Here is a 24,041-nt window from a genome sequence, read left to right as displayed (position 1 = left end):
CGGTGATTTTTCAAAAAAAAAAATTACAAAGCTACCATAAGACACATGAATGAGGTTAGACCATTCAAGGAGATCAGACTTGTAGCTTGAGCGCACTGAAATATGAGCTTCAATTCAAGACAGGCTTCAGTAACCTGTCTTGAAGCTGAGATTTCCTGTGCAATCACCTAAGCTAGATAACATATACTTTACACTAGAATGTGAAGCCTGTCTTGAAGCTCGTCTTCAAGACAGGTTATCTGCGTTGCTTCAGCGTTGCCAAACAGTTAATTGGACCACCAGCGGAGAGGTTGGCGCAGTGGCTATCGACGGTGGATTTGATGGGGCAGCAAGGTCTGTCGACAGTCAAAGTGGCACTGTACTGGCCAAGTATTGTCTGGACTGAGTGATTTTTGAAGAATATGCAATAACTGTTGGATTAATCTTTACTGGATGGCTGAGTAAGTGACCACTGGAGAGATCAATAGGTGGCACCTTGTTATCGAATTCGACCCCTCTTAGACAGTGCTACCTGTCCACAATAGTCTGAAAGCATGTTAGCCTTACTGAATCAGACTTGCTTTGCTTGATGAGAATCATTGGAGGAGGATGCATTTTGGTTATACTTGCTCAATGATTTATTTTATGTGTCTCCTCACACACACAACTATATTTTGGGGGAGGATGCATTGATTTAGTTCAGGACTGTCCTTTATTAGACCGTTACTTTAACTGACTTGACTGGTTACTACTTATTGGCAGATGCCGAGTATTGGAACGTCCAATCAGATCAAATGCAGAATACCCGAGCATGCATTTTTACTGTGGGCTTGACAATGTACAAGTTCATAGCAGGTGCTTAACTCTGATATTAAAGGTAACAAGAACATAATAAATTTGAATCATCTGTATAGGGAAATGATATTTTTTTAGCACATGCTATTAAACTGCTACTTTCTCCGTTCATAAATATAAGATGTTTCAAGTTTTTCTGAATCGGATGTATATAGACACGTTTTAGTGTGTTTGTTCACTCAGCTCAGTCCGTATATAGTCCATATTGAAATATCAAAAACATGTTATATTTGTGAATGGAGGGAGTATTTATTAAGCCAACAATCCAGAAACATACATATGGTTTGATGGCCTTATAGGTGTCCTTATAGCTTGTTCCTGAAGATCTGCCTCAGCAGAAGTGCTTGCTACACATCACATGTTTATAGCCTTATAAGCGTCCTAAAGATTACTGTGCCATACTCATGCGGTTTTTAGTTGCATTATGACACAACACTCTAGGTTTGAACTTCTAAAAAACTTTTAAGAATGCGTGTGATTATCATGTCCTGCTGGTACTAGTCCCACTGTATCCGTTTCACAAAACTTCCACAAACCCCAGAAGAAATAGATCTGTTCAAGGCCAAGCTTTGCAAAGCTCTTATCAAGGTTTGATGCAATGTATGAAGCTTACTCTTGGCTTAGTCTCTTAAATGAAGGAAGCACTTCATCACAAGTTTGGTAGTTTGATACTCCCTCCGTAAAGAAATATAAGAGCGTTTAGATAACTACTTAGTGATCTATAAATGCTCTTATATTTGTTAACAGAGGGAGTAGTATTTATTACAGATTCAGAAGTACTATTGAGAAAGCATAACCATAATACAAATTGATGAGGTCAAACCATGCTAAGAAGATCATGATTGTATTTTTCACCCAGACTAATTTTGAGCCTCCAAACAGGCCATTTTCCTAGCAGCTTAGTGACAATGGGTAACACAGCTACCATAACACAAATTGCAATGGCCAGCCAGTGGAGACGTGGAGCCAGCACTGTGTATAGACCAGTTGAAAAAGCCGTAGTTGTTGCCGCGTATGCAAACCACATGAGCTTCTTAGTGAAGTATATGTAATGGGTGAAGAACTCGTAATCTTCCCACCTTGCCATGATGCATATGAAGGCCACAGAAAACGAGAAGCACATTGCTAAGGTGTCAGAGATCAAGAATGCCATAAATGCAACCTTCGAGTCATGACAGGAAGCCCCTCGCTATCACGAGCACTGCTATATCCTCCAGGCAGAGTGAAAGCAGCGGCAAAGGTGATTGTCGTAATGAGGATCGCCACTAATGAGGTATTGGTTGTGTATGTTTTAGTTAGTGACTTCACATTCTTCCTTGATTCATAAATTGCCAGTTGCTTGTCTTCCACGTAGAGGTTATGAAGAGCGGTAGCATCATGTGGATCAGCTTTCGACATACGCATGATTACTTCGTTCTGCATAAATTCTAGAGATAAGGTACACACACAGAGCTCACGTTGTAACAATAAAGCGTAGCTCTTCTACCATGTGAATAATAGTGTTATTCATAGTAGTGCATTGAGTTCAAAAAGTGTAGTGTGAAAAACTATAGACATTTGTATTTGGTTAAGCAATTAAAAAATCAAAGAGGAGTGTATATATATATATATCACCTAACTACCTGCAAATCATTCTGGTGTTGTCTACTGCTGACCAGAGCTAGCACCATTGTTGCCGAGTCCCGAGCTATCGCTCAGTCTCATGGATGGTTTTATCATTAGTTACTTGCATAACAGAGGAAAGGGGTACAACCTACTAAAGTATTTTTCTTATTTGTAACAGTTCTATATGTTCCAGTGTATTTAATTATAAAACACGTACGTACCCAGTTCACAGTCTTGACATGATGCATGTTGTTCGACAGTTCCCGGACTGCTGAACCAGAAAATTTGTCAATCACTGTCTTGTCTATATCCTTGCGGGACAGTAAAGCAGCAACCATCTTAGGATTGCACTTCTGGACCGCGTGATGTAGAGCGGTTTTTCCATCAATGTCTTGCATGTTGACGACTTTCCGGAGTTGTGTTGTCTCTGCTTCCAGGATAAATTCGACGAATTCCATATGATCTTGCTGTACAGCTTCATGAAGGCATGTAAACATATTTCCACGTGTATTGCGGTAAGGAGCATCTGGACAATGATGAAGAAGCTCTGTGGCAACATTAACATGGCCTCGAAATGCGGCAACGCAAAGGAGCGGATTACCCTTTTTGCTTATTTCGTATCCTAAAGAAGAATCATGTTCCAGCAATACTCGCAGTACGCCAACCTTGGCATAAATCACAGCCAGCATTGTTGGAGTATTCTCCGCCTCATCAGCTTCTGTGGCTAGCCAAGGCCGTTTCCCCATAATTTTTTTAGCAATGTCTGGAAACAAATCAAAACATGAATGATGGTTCACAGAAAGTTAAGTGATACAGGGGAGAAATGAATCTGACCTGAATTCCCGTTCCTTGCCGCAGCATGCAGAGCATTGCGGCTATTCTTTCCCCCATGAGCAGAATCAGGAATTTCCAGCAGCCTCTTGAAAACTCGCGGAAAATCTCTCATCACGGCGATGAACATGGGCGACTCATTGAAATTGGTCAGTGCTTGTGACAGCGCAGGCTCTTTTTCTATCAACTCCAGCGCAAGATCCTCGTGACCGTTGCAAATAGCATGGTGCAGTGCATTAAATTCATACTTGTCTTGTTGCAAGGTGGCCTGGTTCAGTTGTAGCTGATGGCAGCGTCACAGTAAAAAAGAAGCCAGTGAAACATGGCCAAGCGTAACGGCTGAGATAAATGGAGTCTCCCACAGTAGTCCCACTCAATGTTGACCTTTGCGAGGAGAGACTTCTCCCGTTCTATGACATCATTGCAGAATTCCAAGTGACCATGGATGGCGGCTATGTGGAGGCAACTGTTCCCCTGTGGAGTTGTTCCAAGTAGAATGTGTTAGGAATATGCAACTTGTATTCCCATGAGGCCATAGGCCGATATATATATATATATATATATATATATATATATATATATATATATATATATATATATATATATATATATATAGGTGTGGAACATATGCAGGAAACCCCTTATACAACGGGATAAATACAAAGGGGTACATGACTTATATTATAACTAGAACACCCCCCCTCAAACTCATGGTGGATGAACAACACTGAGTTTGGAGAGATAAAAGCCATGTTGTGCTCTAGTCTGGGCTTTCGTCAGGAAATCCGCCAACTGTAACTCAGAAGGCACATACTGAAGAGCAATAACTTGACCCTGCACACCAGCGCGCACATAGAAAGCATCAACACCAATATGCTTGATGAGCTCATGCTTCACAGGATCGCGCACAATGCTAATAGCACCTGTACTGTCAGATAAGAGCAGAGTCGGTGTAGTGACAGAAACACCAAAATCCTGAAGTAACCACCGTAACCAAGTCACCTCTGCCGTCAAAAGAGCCATTGCTCGCAACTCAGCCTCGGCACTCGAACGGGAAACTGCAATCTGTTTCTTCGTCTTCCAAGCAATGAGAGAACCACCAAGAAAAACACAATAAGCAGAAAGTGAACGGCGATCTGAAGGATCACTAGCCCACGTAGCATTCGAAAGGCCTGAAGCTGTAAAGAACTGGAGCGAGGAAAGAATAGACGGTGAGAGATCGTGCCCCGAAGATATCGAAGAACACGAAGGAGATGACTATAGTGAACCGATGTGGGAGCAGAGACGAACTGACTCAGAATATGAACCGGATAAGAGATGTCCGGACGAGTGACAGCTAGATAGACAAGACTTCCAACAAGATGACGATAACGCGTCGGGTCAGGGAGAGGATCACCATCAGTAGCACGGAGGTGAAGATTGAGCTCCATAGGAGTCTCAACAATGCGCTCGTCAGTAAGAGCAGCACGAGCAAGAAGATCCTGGATATACTTTTCCTGGGATATAAAAAAGCCATCAGAGGTAGAAGAGACTTCAATCCCAAGAAAGTAGCGAAGAGGTCCAAGATCAGACATAAGAAACTGCTCACTAAGACAAGCCTTTACAAAGGCACTATACTCGGGGTCATCCCCAGTGATGATCATGTCATCAACATAGAGAAGAAGAAGAGTCCGACCACGAGGAGAAAGGTGAATAAACAATGCTGGATCATGAGCACTTGTTGAAAAACCAGCGGCAGTAACCACAGAGGCAAAACGCTCAAACCAGGCATGGGGGGCTTGCTTAAGGCCATAGAGAGAGCAACAAAGACGGCATACCATGCCATCAGGAACAGAATACCCAGGTGGTGGCTGCATGTACACCTCCTCACGTAGCTCACCATTAAGAAAGGCATTCTTAACATCAAGCTGAGAGATAGACTAGTGGCGTGCAGAGGCAACGGCAAGAAGTGTACGAATAGTGGTCATATGGGCCACAGGAGCAAAAGTCTTGTCATAATCACGACCATGCTCCTTCTAAAAACCACGAGCCACAAGACGAGCTTTGTGACGCTCAAGAGAACCATCGGAGCGAGTCTTAACCTTGTAGACCCACTTACAAGTGATGGGACGGACTCCGGGAGGAAGAGAAACAAGATCCCAGGTACCAGTGTGTTCAAGAGCAGCAATCTCCTCTGCCATCGCAAACTGCCATTCAGGATGAACAACAGCTTGACGATAAGAAGTCGGCTCAAGAACAGCAGCACCAGCGGTGGGAAATCCAAAGCGACCAATAGGCGGACGAGGACGAGAACACAAGCCATAAGTAGGCTAAGAGGAAGATGACAACTCATCCACAAAGGCATCCACATGTCGTGAACGACGAGTGTAATGCTGAGGAAAAGATGGAACAATAGAAGGAGGAATCGCCAAGGTAGAATCGGGGGGTGGAGACGAGGAAGTCACCGGAGATGAAGGTGTAGAATCCGGTGACATGCTAGGCGAGGAGACCAAGGAAGATGGTGGCTGCAAATTGACTGGAGGTGGAGAAGCAGAGGGAGTGGAACGAAGAGGCATAGGCTCGACGGGGGCGATAGGTGAGTCAGTAAAAGTGAGGAAAGAGATATCCTCCACTGAAAAAGTCGAGGAAGATGGGCGTGGGTAGAAGGGACGAGACTCATCAAAAGTCACGTCTCGAGAGATACGCATCCGACGACCGATAGGATCCCAACAACGATAGCCCTTATGCTCATCACTGTAGCCTAAGAAGACACACTCAACAGACTGAGCGGTCAGTATGGTGCGTTCGCGAGGGGCAAGAAGAACATAGCAAACACAACCAAACAAGCGAAGCATCGAATAATCGGGAGAACAATCAAAAAGACGCTCGAAAGGAACACCACCCTGTAGAGCAGCGTAAGCCTGTATATTGATAAGATAGGTGGGGGTGGAGACGGCCTCAGCCCAAAAATGAGGCGGGAGAGAGGCAACAATCATCAATGCACGAGCCGTCTCAAGAAGATGTCGATGCTTTCGCTCAGCCACACCATTCTGAGCATGAGCACCAGGGCAAGAGAATTGAGAGAGAGTTCCTTGCTCAACAAGAACACCACGCAACATCTTAGAGATATACTCGCCAGCGGAGTCAGCACGAAAAATACGAATGGGTGAAGAGAACTGAGTATGGATAGACAACACCTCACTACGAGAAGTCATGAAATAAAGCCATGTGTAACGAGAGAAATCACCTATGAGAATAATATAGTATTTATGACCACCTTTCGAAGCAAAAGGAGCCGGACCCCATACATCAGAATGGACTAAATCGAAAGGATGCTTAGACACCGACTCACTATGTGAATATGGTAACTGAATCTGCTTGCCAAGAAGACAACCCTGACACTCTAAAGAGACATCTCCTGAAACAGACCCCAGAAGACCTCGACAAACTAAACACGACAACCGAGAACCACACAGATGACCAAGTCGATGATGCCACTGCTTGAAGGAACCAGTAACGGAGGCAACTGAAGCGGAGGAACTGGCGATGGTGGTGGCAGCGGAAGGAACATGAAGCCAGTCCAACTCCCAAAGACCCTGAGAATCACGGCGGCGAGGGCCAGCCCCAACCAGAGTGTGCGTGCGACGGTCCTGGACAGAACAAGAGTCAACGTCAAGGATGACGCGACAACCAGAATCAGCAAGTTGACCAGCAGAAAACAGATTCATGGTAAGTCGAGGAACATGAGCAACATCAGGAACAGAATAAGGAGTGGTAAGATTGCCTCTACTAGCAACAGAAAGTGGAGTACCATCAGCAGTGAAGACATGAACAGGAGAATCCAGTGATCAAAGAGAGGACAAAGTGAAAGAATGAGAAGACATATGAAAAGAAGCTCTAGAGTCCAGAACCCATGGGGATGTACCTGACTGTGTAGAGGGCGGTTGCTCAGTGTGGGAAGCATCAGTCATAGAACCAACAGTACCCGTCGAGGAAGAACCTGAAGCCGCGAGCAGACGCTTAAGTTTCAGAATATCCTGCTCAGTCAAAGCAATGGCTGAAGCTATCGAGGTAGATGACGAAGTCCCTGAAGATGATGATCGCGCCTTGCGCAGGTGTTTCCTCTTCGTGTAGCACCGGGACTCAATATGACCATCATTGTTGCAGTAATCGCAATGTGGACGGGGGCGACCTGAGCCTCCAGAAGGAGTGGGCAAGAGCGGTGGAGCACTCGAGCAAGAAGGGGTCGGTGCAGCAGGTGGCGTGGAAGAAGACCGAGTAGCGAGCACAGAGGGAACCTCCAGCAAACCAGCACCACGTAAGCGATTCTCCTCTGCACGAATCTCAGAAAGCGCCTCCATGAGAGAAATACGGCCACGAGCAAACAACTGAGCACGCGGGGGCTCAAACTTCTTATGGAGCCGAGACAGGAACTCATAGACGCGATGAAACTCCAAATTGGCCTGGACAACCTAGCAACAGGGGCAAGTATGACAACCAGCACTGCAGAGAGAATCAAGCTGGTGCCAGATAGCAGAACTTGTTGGGGATCGTAGCAGAAATTTAAAATTTTCTACGCATCACCAAGATCAATCTATCAAGTAATCTAGCAACAAGGGGAAGGGGAGTGCATCTACATATCCTTGTAGATCGCCAAGCGGAAGCGTTACAAGAACGCGGTTGGTGGATTCGTACACGCAGTGATTCAGATCGCGGTCGATTCCGATCTAAGCGTCGAGCAACGGCGCCTCTGCGTTCAACACACGTACAACCCGGTGACGTCTCCTGCGCCTTGATCCAGCAAGGAGAGAGGGAGAGGTTGGGGAAGACTCCGCCCAGCAGCAGCACGACGGCATGGTGGTCGTGGAGGAGCGCGGGACTCTAGCAGGGCTTCGCCAAGCACTACGAGAGACGAGGAGGGAGAGAGGTAGGGCTGCGCCAAGAGGGAGATCAAATCATGTGTTGGGCAGCCCCCAATACCTCAAGTATATATAGGGGGAGGGGAGGGGCTGCGCCTGAAGGAAATATGCCCTAGAGGCAATAATAATGTTATTATTTTATTTCCTTATATCATGATAAATGTTTATTATTCATGCTAGAATTGTATTATCCGGAAACATAATACTTGTGTGAATACATAGACAAACTAAAACATCACTAGTATGCCTCTACTTGACTAGGTTGTTAATCAAAGATGGTTATGTTTCCTAACCATAGACATGTGTTGTCATTTGATTAACGACATCACATTATTAGGAGAATGATGTGATTGACATGACCCATTCCATTAGCTTAGCACCCGATCGTTTAGTATGTTGCTATTGCTTTCTTCATGACTTATACATGTTCCTATGACTATGAGATTATGCAACCCCCGTTTGCCGGAGGAACACTTTGTGTGCTACCAAACGTCACAACGTAACTGGGTGATTATAAAGGAGCTCTACAGGTGTCTCCAAAGGTAAATGTTGGGTTGGCGTATTTCGAGATTAGGATTTGTCACTCCGATTGTCGGAGAGGTATCTCTGGGCCCTCTCGGTAATGCACATCACATAAGCCTTGCAAGCATTACAACTAATGAGTTAGTTGCGAGATGATGTATTATGAAACGAGTAAAGAGACTTGCCGGTAACGAGATTAAACTAGGTATTGAGATACCAACAATCGAATCTCGGGCAAGTAACATACCGATGACAAAGGGAACAACGTATGTTGTTGTGCGGTCTGACCGATAAAGATCTTCATAGAATATGTGGGAGCCAATATGAGCATCCATGTTCCGCTATTTGTTATTGACCGGAGACATATCTCAGTCATGTCTACATTATTCTCGAACCCGTAGGGTTCGCACGCTTAAGGTTTCAATGACAGTTTTATTATGAGTTTATGAGTTTTGATGTACCAAAGTTAGTTCGGAGTCCCGGATGTGATCACGGACATGACGAGGAGTCTCAAAATGGTCGAGACATAAAGATTGATATATTGAACGGCTATATTCGGACACGAAGTGTTCCGGGTGATTTCGAAGAAAACCGGAGTGCCGGAGGGTTACCGGAACCCCCCCGGGAGAAGTAATGGGCCGTATGGGCCTTAGTGGAGAGAGAGAGAAGCAGCCAGGGTGGGCCGCGCGCCTCCTTCCCCCTGGTCCGAATTGGACTAGGAGAGGGGGGGCAACGCCCCTCTTTCCTTCTCCCTCCCCCTTACTTTCCCCCTCCTAGTAGGAGTAGGAAAGAGGGGAGTCCTACTCCTACTAGGAGGAGGACTCCTCCTCCTTGGCGCGCCATAGGGCCGACCGGCCTCCTCCCCTTGCTCCTTTATATATGGGGGCAGGGGGCACCCCTAGACACACAAGTTGATCCACGCGATCATTTTCTTAGCCGTGTGCGGTGCCCCCTTCCACCATAATCCTCGATAATATTGTAGCGGTGCTTAGGCGAAGCCCTGCGATGGTAGAACATCAAGATCGTCACCACGCCGTCGTGCTGACGGAACTCTTCCCCGACACTTTGCTGGATCGGAGTCCGGGGATCGTCATCGAGCTGAACGTGTGCTAAAACTCGGAGGTGCCATAGTTTCGGTGCTTGATCGGTCGGGCCGTGAAGACGTACGACTACATCAACCGCGTTGTCATAACGCTTCCGCTGTCGGTCTACAAGGGTACGTAGATCACACTCTCCCCTCTTGTTGCTATGCATCACCATGATCTTGCGTGTGCGTAGGAATTTTTTTGAAATTACTACGTTTCCCAACAGTGGTATCAAAGCCTAGGTTTTATGTGTTGATGTTATATGCACGAGTAGAACACAAGTGAGTTGTGGGCGATATAAGTCGTACTGCTTACCAGCATGTCATACTTTGGTTCGGCGGTATTGTTGGACGAAGCGGCCCGGACCGACATTACGCGTACACTTACACGAGACCGGTTCTCCCGACGTGCTTTGCACAAAGGTGGCTAGCGGATGTCAGTTTCTCCAACTTTAGTTAAACCGAGTGTGGCTACGCCCGGTCCTTGCGAAGGTTAAAACAGCACCAACTTGACAAACTATCATTGTGGTTTTGATGCGTAGGTAAGATTGGTTCTTACTTAAGCCCGTAGCAGCCACGTAAAACTTGCAACAACAAAGTAGAGAACGTCTAACTTGTTTTTGCAGGGCATGTTGTGATGTGATATGGTCAAGACATGATGCTAAATTTTATTGTATGAGATGATCATGTTTTGTAACCGAGTTATCGGCTACTGGCAGGAGCCATATGGTTGTCGCTTTATTGTATGTAATGCAACTACGCTGTAATGCTTTACTTTATCACTAAGCGGTAGCGATAGTCGTGGAAGCATAAGATTGGCGAGACAACAACGATGCTACGATGGTGATCAAGGTGTCGTGCCGGTGATGATGGTGATCATGACGGTGCTTCGAAGATGGAGATCGCAAGCACAAGATGATGATGGCCATATCATATCACTTATATTGATTGCATGTGATGTTTATCTTTTATGCATCTTATTTTGCTTTGATTGACGGTAGCATTTTAAGATGATCTCTCACTAATTATCAAGAAGTGTTCTTTCTGAGTATGCACCATTGCGAAAGTTCTTCGTGCTGAGACACCACGTGATGATCGGGTGTGATAGGCTCTACTTCAAATACAACGGGTGCAAAACAGTTGCACACGCGGAATACTCAGGTTATACTTGACGAGCCAAGCATATACATATATGGCCTTGGAACACGGAGACCGAAAGGTCGAACGTGAATCATATAGTAGATATGATCAACATAGTGATGTTCACCAATGAAACTACTCCATCTCACGTGATGATCGGACATGGTTTAGTTGATTTGGATCACGTAATCACTTAGAGGATTAGAGGGATGTCTATCTAAGTGGGAGTTCTTTAGTAATATGATTAATTGAACCTAAATTTATCATGAAGTTAGTACCTGATAGTATCTTGCTTATTTATGTTTGGTTGTAGATAGATGGCCCGTGCTGTTGTTCTGTTGAATTTTAATGCGTTCCTTGAGAAAGCAAAGTTGAAAGATGATGGTAGCAATTACACGGATTGGGTCCGTAACTTGAGGATTATCCTCATTGCTGCACAGAAGAATTACGTCCTGGAAGCACCGCTGGGTGCCAGGCCTGCTGCTGGAGCAACACCAGATGTTATGAACGTCTGGCAGAGCAAAGCTGATGACTACTCGATAGTTCAGTGTGCCATGCTTTACGGCTTAGAATCGGGACTTCAACGGCGTTTTGAATGTCATGGAGCATATGAGATGTTCCAGGAGTTGAAGTTAATATTTCAAGCAAATGCCCGGATTGAGAGATATGAAGTCTTCAATAAGTTCTATAGCTGCAAGATGGAGGAGAATAGTTCTGTCAGTGAGCATATACTCAAAATGTCTGGGTATAATAATCACTTGATTCAATTGGGAGTTAATCTTCCAGATGATTGCATCATTGACAGAATTCTCCAATCACTGCCACCTAGCTACAAGATCTTTGTGATGAACTATAATATGCAAGGGATGAATAAGACTATTCCCGAGCTCTTCGCAATGCTGAAAGCTGCGGAGGTAGAAATCAAGAAGGAGCATCAAGTGTTGATGATCAACAAGACCACTAGTTTCAAGAAAAAGGGCAAAGGGAAGAAGAAGGGGAACTTCAAAAAGAACAGCAAGCAAGTTGCTGCTCAAGAGAAGAAACCCAAACCTGGACCTAAGCCTGAAACTGAGTGCTTCTACTGCAAGCAGACTGGTCACTGGAAGCGGAACTGCCCCAAGTATTTGGCGGATAAGAAGGATGGCAAGGTGAACAAAGGTATATGTGATATACATGTTATTGATGTGTACCTTACTAATGCTCGCAGTAGCATCTGGGTATTTGATACCGGTTCTGTTGCTAAGATTTGCAACTCGAAACAGGGACTACGGATTAAGCGAAGATTGGCTAAGGACGAGGTGACGATGCACGTGGGAAACGGTTCCAAAGTCGATGTGATCGCAGTCGGCACGCTACCTCTACATCTACCTTCGGGATTAATATTAGACCTAAATAATTGTTATTTGGTGCTAGCGTTAAGCATGAACATTATATCTGGATCTTGTTTGATGCATACGGTTATTCATTTAAATCTGAGAATAATGGTTGTTCTATTTATATGAGTAATATCTTTTATGGTCATGCACCCTTAAAGAGTGGTCTATTTTTATTGAATCTCGATAGTAGTGACACACATATTCATAGTGTTGAAGCCAAAAGATGCAGAGTTAATAATGATAGTGCAACTTATTCGTGGCACTGCCGTTTAGGTCATATCGGTGTAAAACGCATGAAGAAACTCCATACCGATGGACTTTTGGAACCACTTGATTATGAATCACTTGGTACTTGCGAACCGTGCCTCATGGGCAAGATGCCCAAAACACCGTTCTCCGGTACTATGGAGAGAGCAACAGATTTGTTGGAAATCATACATATACAGATGTATGTGGTCCGATGAATATTGAGGCTCGTGGCGGATATCGTTATTTTCTCACCTTCACAGATGACTTAAGCAGATATGGGTATATCTACTTAATGAAACATAAGTCTGAAACATTTGAAAAGTTCAAAGAATTTCAGAGTGAAGTTGAAAATCATCGTAACAAGAAAATAAAATTCCTACGATCTGATCGTGGAGGAGAATATTTGAGTTACGAGTTTGGTGTACATTTTAAACAATGCGGAATAGTTTCGCAACTCACGCCACCCGGAACACCACAGCGTAATGGTGTGTCCGAACGTCATAATCGTATTTTACTAGATATGGTGCGATCTATGATGTCTCTTACTGATTTACCGCTATTGTTTTGGGGTTATGCTCTAGAGACGGCCGCGTTCACGTTAAATAGGGCACCATCAAAATCCGTTGAGACGACGCCTTATGAACTGTGGTTTGGCAGGAAACCAAAGTTGTCGTTTCTGAAAGTTTGGGGCTGCGATGCTTATGTGAAAAAGCTTCAACCTGATAAGCTCGAACCCAAATCGGAGAAATGTGTCTACATAGGATATCCAAAGGAAACTATTGGATACACCTTCTATCACAGATCCGAAGGCAAGACTTTTGTTGCTAAATTCGGAAATTTTCTAGAGAAGGAGTTTCTCTCGAAAGAAGTGAGTGGAAGGAAAGTAGAACTTGACGAGGTAACTGTACCTGCTCCCTTATTGGAAAGTAGCACATCACAGAAACCAGTTTCTCTGACACCCACACCAATTTGTGAGGAAGCTAATGATGATGATCATGAAACTTCAGAACAAGATACTACTGAACCTCGTAGATCAACCAGAGTAAGATCCGCACCAGAGTGGTACGGTAATCCTGTTCTGGAAATCATGCTACTAGATCATGATGAACCTACGAACTATGGAGAAGCGATGGTGAGCCCAGATTCCGCAAAATGGCTTGAAGCCATGAAATCTGAGATGGGATCCATGTATGGGAACAAATTATGGACTTTGGTTGACTTGCCCAAAGATAGGCAAGCAATTGAGAATAAATGGATCTTCAAGAAGAAGACTGACGCTGACGGTAATGTTACTGTCTACAAAGCTCGACTTTTCGCAAAAGGTTTTCGACAAGTTCAAGGGATTGACTACGATGAGACCTTCTCACCCGTAGCGATGCTTAAGTCTGTCCGAATCATGTTAGCAATTGCCGCATTTTATAATTATGAAATTTGGCAGATGGATGTCAAAACTGCATTCCTGAATGGATTTCTGGAAGAAGAGTTGTATATGATGCAACCGGAAGGTTTTGTCGATCCAAAGGGAGCAAGCTCCAGCGATCCATTTATGGACTGGTGCAAGCTTCTCGGAGTTGGAATAAATGCTTTAATAGTGTGATCAAAGCATTTGGTTTTGTACAGACTTTTGGAGAAGCCTGTATTTACAAGAAAGTGAGTGGGAGCTCTGTAGCATTTCTGATATTATATGTAGATGACATATTACTAATCGGAAATGATATAGAATTTCTGGATAGCATAAAGGGATACTTGAATAAGAGTTTTTCAATGAAAGACCTCGGTGAAGCTGCTTACATATTGGGCATTAAGATCTATAGAGATAGATCAAGACGCTTAATTGGACTTTCAGAAAGCACATACCTTGACAAAATTTTGAAGAAGTTCAAAATGGATCAAGCAAAGAAAGGATTCTTGCCTGTGTTACAAGGTGTGAAATTGAGTAAGACTCAATGCCCGACCAATGCAGAAGATAGAGAGAAAATGAAAGATGTTCCCTATGCTTCAGCCATAGGATCTATCATGTATGCAAAGCTATGTACTAGACCCAATGTGTATCTTGCTATAAGTCTAGCAGGGAGGTACCAAAGTAATCCAGGAGTGGATCATTGGACATCGGTCAAGAACATCCTGAAATACCTGAAAAGGACTAAGGATATGTTTCTCATATATGGAGGTGACAAAGAGCTCATCGTAAATGGTTACGTTGATGCAAGCTTTGACACTGATCCGGACGATTCTAAATCGCAAACCGGATACGTGTTTACATTAAACGGTGGAGCTGTCAGTTGGTGCAGTTCTAAACAAAGCATTGTGGCGGGATCTACATGTGAAGCGGAGTACATAGCTGCTTCGGAAGCAGCAAAAGAAGGAGTCTGGATGAAGGAGTTCATATCCGATCTAGGTATCATACCTAGTGCATCGGGTCCAATGAAAATCTTTTGTGACAATACTGGTGCAATTGCCTTGGCAAAGGAATCCAGATTTCACAAGAGAACCAAGCACATCAAGAGACGCTTCAATTCCATCCGGGATCTAGTCCAGGTGGGAGACATAGAGATTTGCAAGATACACATGGATCTGAATGTTGCAGACCCGTTGACTAAGCCTCTTCCACGAGCAAAACATGATCATCACCAAAGCTCCATGGGTGTTAGAATCATTACTGTGTAATCTAGATTATTGACTCTAGTGCAAGTGGGAGACTGAAGGAAATATTCCCTAGAGGCAATAATAATGTTATTACTTTATTTCCTTATATCATGATAAATGTTTATTATTCATGCTAGAATTGTACTATCCGGAAACATAATACTTGTGTGAATACATAGACAAACTAAAACGTCACTAGTATGCCTCTACTTGACTAGCTTGTTAATCAAAGATGGGTATGTTTCCTAACCATAGACATGTGTTGTCATTTGATTAACGGGATCACATTATTAGGAGAATGATGTGATTGACATGACCCATTCCATTAGCTTAGCACCCGATCGTTTAGTATGTTGCTATTGCTTTCTTCATGACTTATACATGTTCCTATGACTATGAGATTATGCAACTCCCGTTTGCCGGAGGAACACTTTGTGTGCTACCAAACATCACAACGTAACTGGGTGATTATAAAGGAGCTCTACAGGTGTCTCCAAAGGTAAATGTTGGGTTGGCGTATTTCGAGATTAGGATTTGTCACTTCGATTGTCGGAGAGGTATCTATAGGCCCTCTCGGTAATGCACATCACATAAGCCTTGCAAGCATTGCAACTAATGAGTTAGTTGCGAGATGATGTATTACGAAACGAGTAAAGAGACTTGCCGGTAACGAGATTGAACTAGGTATTGAGATACCAACGATCGAATCTCGGGCAAGTAACATACCGATGACAAAGGGAACACCGTATGTTGTTGTGCGGTCTGACCAATAAAGATCTTCGTAGAATATGTGGGAGCCAATATGAGCATCCATGTTCCGCTATTGGTTATTGACCGGAGACATGTCTCGGTCATGTCTACATTGTTCTCGAACCCGTAGGGTCCGCACGCTTAAGGTTTCGATGACAGTTTTATTATGAGTTTATGAGTTTTGATGTACCGAAGTTAGTTCGGAGTCCCGGATGTGATCACGGACATGACGAGGAGTCTCGAAATGGTCGAGACATAAAGATTGATATATTGGACGGCTATATTCGGACACCGGAAGTGTTCTGGGTGATTTCGGAGAAAACCGGAGTGCCGGAGGGTTACCGGAACCCCCCCAGGAGAAGTAATGGGCCGTCTGGGCCTTAGTGGAGAGAGAGAGGAGCAGCCAGGGTGGGCCGCGCGCCTCCTTCCCCCTGGTCTGAATTGGACTAGGAGAGGGGGGGCGGCGCCCCCCTTTCCTTCTCCCTCCCCCTTCCTTTCCCTCTCCTAGTAGGAGTAGGAAAGAGGGGAGTCCTACTCCTACTAGGAGGAGGACTCCTCCTCCTTGTCGCGCCATAGGGCCGGCCGGCCTCCTCCCCTTGCTCCTTTATATACGGGGGCAGGGGGCACCCCTAGACACACAACTTGATCCACGTGATCGTTTTCTTAGCCGTGTGCGGTGCCCCCTTCCACCATAATCCTCGATAATATTGTAGCGGTGCTTAGGCGAAGCCCTGCGACGGTAGAACATCAAGATCATCACCACGCCGTCGTGCTGACGGAACTCTTCCCCGGCACTTTGCTTGATCGGAGTCCGGGGATCGTCATCGAGCTGAACGTGTGCTAAAACTCGAGGTGCCGTAGTTTCGGTGCTTGATCGGTCGGGCCGTGAAAACGTATGACTACATCAACCGCGTTGTCATAACGCTTCTCCTGTCGGTCTACAAGGGTACGTAGATCACACTCTCCCCTCTCGTTGCTATGTATCACCATGATCTTGCATGTGCGTAGGATTTTTTTTGAAATTACTACGTTTCCCAACAGCGCCCCCATCTACGGTTCCATCCCTAGGGGTGGCGGCAGCCCCCAAAACCCATCTAGGGTGCGGCCAAGGGGGAAAGAGAGGGGGGCACCCTATGGTGGGCCTTAAGGCCCATCTGGACCTAGGGTTTGCCCCCTTCCCACTCTCCACGCGCCTTGGGCCTTGGTGGTGGTGGGGGGGGGGGGGCGCACCAGCCCACCTGGGGCTGGTCCCCTCCCACACTTGGCCCACGCAACCTTCTGGGGCTGGTGGCCCCACCTGGTGGACCCCCGAGACCCTCCCGGTGGTCCCGGTACGTTACCGATAGCACCCGAAACTTTTCCGGTGACCAAAACGGGACTTGCCATATATAAATCTTTACCTCCGGACCATTCCGGAACTCCTCGTGACGTCCGGGATCTCATCCGGGACTCTGAACAACATTCCGTAACCGCGTACATACTTTCCCTATAACCCTAGCGTCATCGAACCTTAAGTGTGTAGACCCTACGGGCTCGGGAGTCATGCAGACATGTCCGAGACAACTCACCGGTCAATAACCAACAGTGGGATCTGGATACCCATCTTGGCTCCCACATGCTCCACGATGATCTCATTGGATGAACCACGATGTCAAGGATTCAATTAATCCCGTATACAATTCCCTTTGTCTATCGGTACGATACTTGCCCGAGATTCGATCGTCGGTATCCCGATACCTCGTTCAATCTCGTTACCGGCAAGTCTCTTTACTCGTTCCGTAACACATCATCCCGTGATCAACTCCTTGGTCACATTGTGCACATTATGATGATGTCCTACCGAGTGGGCCCAGAGATACCTCTCCGTTACACGGAGTGACAAATTCCAGTCTCGATTTGTGCCAACCCAACAGACACTTTCGGAGATACCCGCAGTGCACCTTTATAGCCACCCAGTTACGTTGTGACGTTTGGTACACCCAAAGCATTCCTACGATATCCGGGAGTTGCACAATCTCATGGTCTAAGGAAATGATACTTGACATTAGAAAAGCTTTAGCATACGGACTACACGATCTTGTGCTAGGCTTAGGATTGGGTCTTGTCCATCACATCATTCTCCTAATGATGTGATCCCGTCATCAACGACATCCAATGTCCATGGTCAGGAAACCATAACCATCTATTGATCAACGAGCTAGTCAACTAGAGGCTTACTAGGGACATGGTGTTGTCTATGTATCCACACATGTATCTGAGTTTCCTATCAATACAATTCTAGCATGGATAATAAACGATTATCATGAACAAGAAAATATAATAATAACTAATTTATTATTGCCTCTAGGGCATATTTCCAACAGTCTCCCACTTGCACTAGAGTCAATAATCTAGTTCACATCACTATGTGATTGCAATGAATCCAACACCCATGGGGTTTGTTCATATCTTGCTTGTGAGAGAGGTTTATTAGTCAATGAGTCTGAACCTTTTAGATCCATGTGTACTTTACAAATCTCTATGTCATCTTGTAGATGCAGCTACCACGCGCTACTTGGAGCTATTCCAAATAACTATTCTACCATACGATTCCGGTTTACTACTCAGAGTCATCCGGATTAGTGTCAAAGTTTGCATCGACGTAACCCTTTACGACGAACTCTTTTACCACCTCCATAATCGAGAAAATTCCTTAGTCCACTAGTTACTAAGGATAACCTTGACCGTTGTCCTGTGATCCATTCCAAGATCACACTTGTACCCCTTGACTGACTCATGGCTTAGCACACTTCAGGTGCGGTACACAACATTGCATACTTTAGAGCCTACGTCTAAAGCATAGGGGACGACCTTCGTCCTTTCTCTCTATTCTGCCATGGTCAGGTCTTGAGTTTTACTCAATACTCATACCTTATAACACAGCCAAGAACTCCTTCTTTGCCGATCTATTTTTGAACTCCTTCAAATTTTTTTGTCATGGTATGTGTTCATTTGGAAGTATTATTAAGCGATTTTGATCTATCCTTATAGATCTTGATGCTCAATGTTCAAGTAGCTTAATTCAGGTTTTCCATTGAAAAACACTTTTCAAATAACCCTATATGCTTTCCAGAAACTCTACATCATTTCTGATCAACAATAGTCAACAACATATACTCATCAGAAATTCTAGAGTGCTCCCACTCACTTCTTTGGAAATACAAGTTTCTCATAAACTTTGTATAAACCCAAAATCTTTGATCATCTCATCAAAGCGTACATTCCAACTCCGAGATGCTTACTCCAGTCCTTAGAAGGATTGCTGGAGCTTTGCATACTTGTTAGCATCTTTCAGGATTGACAAAACCTTCTGGTTGTATCACATACAACCTTTCCTCAAGAAAAATGTCGAGGAAACAATGTTTTTTACATCCTATCTGCAAGATTTCATAAATAATGCAGTGACTGCTAACATAATTCCAACAGACTCTTAGCATCGCTACGAGTGAGAAAGTCTCATCGTAGTCAACTCCTTGAACTTGTCGGGAAACATCTTAACGACAAGTCGAGCTTTCTTAATGGTGACACATACCATCATTGTCTGTCTTCCTTTTAAAATTCATCTGCACCTAACAGCCTTACGACCATCAAGTAGTTCTTTCAAAGTATATACTTTGTTTTATACATGGATCCTCTCTCGGATTTTATGGCCTCGAGCCATTCGTCGGAATCCGGTCCCACCATAGCTTCTCCATAGCTCTTAGGTTCATTGTTGTCTAGCAACATGACTTCCAAGACAGGATTACATACCACTCTGAAGTAGTACACATCTTTGTCGACCTATGAGGTTTGGTAGTGACTTGATCCGAAGTTTCATGATCACTATCATAAGCTTCCACTTCAATTGGTGTAGGTGCCACAGGAACAACTTCCTGTGCCCTGCTACACACTAGTTGAAGTGACGGTTCAATAACCTCATCAAGTCTCCACCATCCTCCCACTCAATTCTTTCGAGAGAAACTTTTCCTCGAGAAAGGACCCGTTTCTAGAAACAATCACTTTTGCTTCCGGATCTGAAATAGGAGGTATACCCAACTATTTTTGGGTATTCTATGAAGATGCATTTATCCGCTTTGGGTTCGAGCTTATCAGCCTGAAACTTTTTCACATAAGCATCGCAGCCCAAAACTTTTAAGAAACGACAGCTCAGGTCTCTCTAAACCATAGTTCATACGGTGTCGTCTCAACGAAATTGCGTGGTGCCCTATTTAAAGTGAGTGCGGTTGTCTTTAATGCCTAACCCATAAATGATAGTGGTAACTCGATAAGAGACATCATGGTATGCACCATATCCAATAGGGTGCAGTTGTGATGTTCGGACACACCATCACACTATGGTGGTCCAGGCGGTATTAGTTGTGAAACAATTTCCACAATGTCTTAATTGTGTGCCAAACTCGTAACTCAGATATTCATCTCTATGATCATATCATAGACATTTTATCCTCTTGTCACGACGATCTTCAACTTCACTATGAAATTACTCAAACCCTTCAGTAATTTAGACTTGTGTTTCATCAAGTAAATATACTCAACATCTACTCAAATCATCTGTGAAGTAAGAACATAACGATATCCACTGCGTGCCTCAGCACTCATTAGACTGCACACATCAAAATGTATTACTTCCAACAAGTTGCTTTCTTGTTCCATCTTACTGAAAACGAGGTCTTTCAGTCATCTTGCCCATGTGGTATGATTTGCATGTCTCAAGTGATTCAAAACAAGTGAGTCCAAAGATCCATCTGTATGGAGTTTCCTCATGCATATCTACCAACAGACATGGTTCGCAAGTCTCAATCTTTTCAAAAACGAGTGAGTCCAAAGATCCATCAACATGGAGCTTCTTCATGCGTTTTATACCAACATGACTCAAATGGCAGTGCCACAAGTACGGGGTACTATCATTACTATCTTATATCTTTTGGCATGAACATGTGTATCACTACGATCGAGATTCAATAAACCATTCATTTTAGGTGCAAGACCATTGAAGGTATTATTCAAATAAACAGAGTAACCATTATTCTCCTTAAATGAATAACCATGTGGCGATAATCATAATCCAATCATGTCTATGCTCAACACAAACACCAAATAACAATTATTTCGGTTTAACACCAATCTCGACGGTAAAGGGAGCATGCGATTCTTGATCACATCAACCTTGGAAACACTTCCAACACACATCGTCATCTCACCTTCAGCTAGTCTCCGTTTATTCCGTAGGCTTTTATTTTGAGTTACTAACACTTAGCAACTGAACCGGTATTTTAATACCCTGGTGCTACTAGGAGTACTAGTAAAGTACACAATAATATGACGTATATCCAAAATACTTCTGTCGATCTTGCCAGCCTTCTCATCTACCAAGTATCTAGGGTAGTTCTGCTTCATTGACCGTTCCCCTCATTATAGAAGCACTTAGTCTCGGGTTTGGTTCAACCTTAGGTTTCTTCACTAGAGCAGTAACTGATTTGCCGTCTCATGAAGTATCCCTTCTTTCCCTTGCCCTTCTTGAAACTAGTGATTTAACCATCAACAATTGATGCTCCTACTTGATTTCTACTTTCGCGGTGTCAAACATCGCGAGTTGCTCAAGGATCATCATGTCTATCCCTGATATGTTATAGTTCATCACTAAGCTCTAATAGCTTGGTGGCAGTGACTATGGAGAAATATCATGATCTCATGTGGAAAATTAACTCCCACTCGATTCAAGCGATTGCAGTACTCAGACAATCTGAGCACATGCTCAACGATTGAGTTTTTCTCCCTTAGTTTGCAGGCTTAAGAAACTTGTCAGAGGTCTCATACCTCTTGACGTGGGCACTAGTCTGAAATTCCAATTTCAGTCTTTGGAACATCTCATATGTTTTGCGACGTTTCAAAACGTCGCTGGTGCCACAATTCTAAACCGTTAGTATTATGTACTGAACTATCACGTAGTCATCAAAACGTGTATGTCAGATGTTTCCCAACATCTACAGACGACGCTCGAGGTTCAACACACTGAGCGGTGCATTAAGGACATAGCCCTTCTGTGCAGCAATGAGGACAATCCTCAGTTCACGGACTCAGTCCGCATAATTGCTACTGTCAACTCTCAACTAAATTTTCTCTAGGAACATATCTAAAACAGTAGAACCAAAGCGTGAGCTACGACATAATTTTCAAATACCTTTTGACTATGTTCATGATAATTAAGTTCATCTAATCAAATTATTCAATGAACTCCCACTTAGATAGACATCCCTCTAGTCATCTAAGTGATACATGATCCGAGTCAACTAGGCCGTGTTCGATCATCACGTGATACGGACTAGTCATCATCGGTGAACATCTTCATGTTGATCGTATCCACTATACGACTCATGTTCGACCTTTCGGTCTTCCATGTTCCGAGGCCATGTCTGTACATGCTAGGCTCGTCAAGTTAACCTAAGTGTATTGCGTGTGTAAATCTGGCTTACACCCGTTGTATGCGAACGTTAGAACCTATCACACCTGATCATCACGTGGTGCTTCGGAACAACGGACCTTAGCAACGGTGCACATTTAGGGGGAACACTTTCCTGAAATTATTGCGAGGGATCATCTTATTTATGCTACCGTCGTTCTAAGCAAATAAGATGTAAAAACATGACAAACATCACATGCAAATCATAAAGTGACATGATATGGCCAATATCATCTTGTGCCTTCGATCTCCATCTTCGAGGCATGGCATGAACACCATCGTCACCGGCATGACACCATGATCTCCATCATCATGATCTTCATCATCGTGTCTTCATGAAGTTGCCTCGCCAACTATTACTTCTACTACTATGACTAATGGTTAGCAATAAAGTAAAGTAATTACATGGCATTTTCATTGACACACATGTCATAAATAAATTAAGACAACTCCTATGGCTCCTGCCGGTTGTCATACTCATCGACATGCAAGTCGTGATTCCTATTACAAGAACATGATCAATCTCATACATCACATATATCATTCATCACATCCTTTTGGCCATATCACATCATATAGCAAACCCTGCAAAAACAAGTTAGACGTCCTCTAATTGTTGTTGCATGTTTTACGTGGCTGCTATGGGTTTCTATCAAGAACGTTTCTTACCTACGCAAAACCACAACGGTGATATGCCAATTGCTATTTACCCTTCATAAGGACCCTTTTCATCGAGTCCGATCCGACTAAAGTGGGAGAGACAGACACCCGCCAGCCACCTTATGCATCAAGTGCATGTCAGTCGGTGGAACCAGTCTCACGTAAGCGTGTCGGTCCGGGCCGCTTCATCCCACAATGCCGCCGAATCAAGATAAGACTAGTAACAACAAGCAAATTGAACAAATCATCGCCCACAACTACTTTGTGTTGTACTCGTGTATAGAAACTACGCATAAACCTAGCTCATGATGCCACTGTTGGGGATCGTAGCAGAAATTTAAAATTTTCTATGCATCACCAAGATCAATCTATGGAGTAATCTAGCAACGAGGGGAAGGAGAGTGCATCTACATACCCTTGTAGATCGCCAAGAGGAAGCGTTACAAGAACGCGGTTGGTGGAGTCGTACACGCAGCGATTCAGATCGCGGTCGATTCCGATCTAAGCGCGGAACAACGGCGCCTCCGCGTTCAACACACGTACAGCCCGGTGACGTCTCCCGCGCCTTGATCCAGCAAGGAGAGAGGGAGAGGTTGGGGAAGACTCCGTCCAGCAGCAGCACGACGGCGTGGTGGTGGTGGAGGAGCGCGGGACTCCAGCAGGGCTTCGCCAAGCACTACGAGAGACGAGGGAGGAGAGAGGTAGGGCTGCGCCAAGAGGGAGATCAAATCATGTGTTGGGCAGCCCCAATACCTCAAGTATATATAGGGGGAGGAGAGGGGCTGTGCCCCCATCTAGGGTTCCATCCCTAGGGGTGGCGGCAGCCCCCAAAACCCATCTAGGGTGCGGCCAAGGGGGAAAGAGAGGGGGGCGCCCTAGGGTAGGCCTTAAGGCCCATCTCGACCTAGGGTTTGCCTCCTTCCCACTCTCCACGCGCCTTGGGCCTT

At 44.5% G+C, this 24,041-nt stretch overlaps 1 pseudogene; it reads right to left on the bottom strand.

Moving 5' to 3' along the window:
- Positions 1-1,651: 1,651 nt before the first annotated feature.
- LOC119273693 overlaps positions 1,652-24,041 on the bottom strand; it is a 25,085-nt pseudogene continuing 2,695 nt past the window's right edge.

This window comes from Triticum dicoccoides, chromosome 3A (genome assembly GCF_002162155.2).
Source record: "Triticum dicoccoides isolate Atlit2015 ecotype Zavitan chromosome 3A, WEW_v2.0, whole genome shotgun sequence".
In the NCBI taxonomy this organism is placed as follows: domain Eukaryota; kingdom Viridiplantae; phylum Streptophyta; class Magnoliopsida; order Poales; family Poaceae; genus Triticum; species Triticum dicoccoides.
This window is presented reverse-complemented; position numbering and strand designations above follow the sequence as displayed.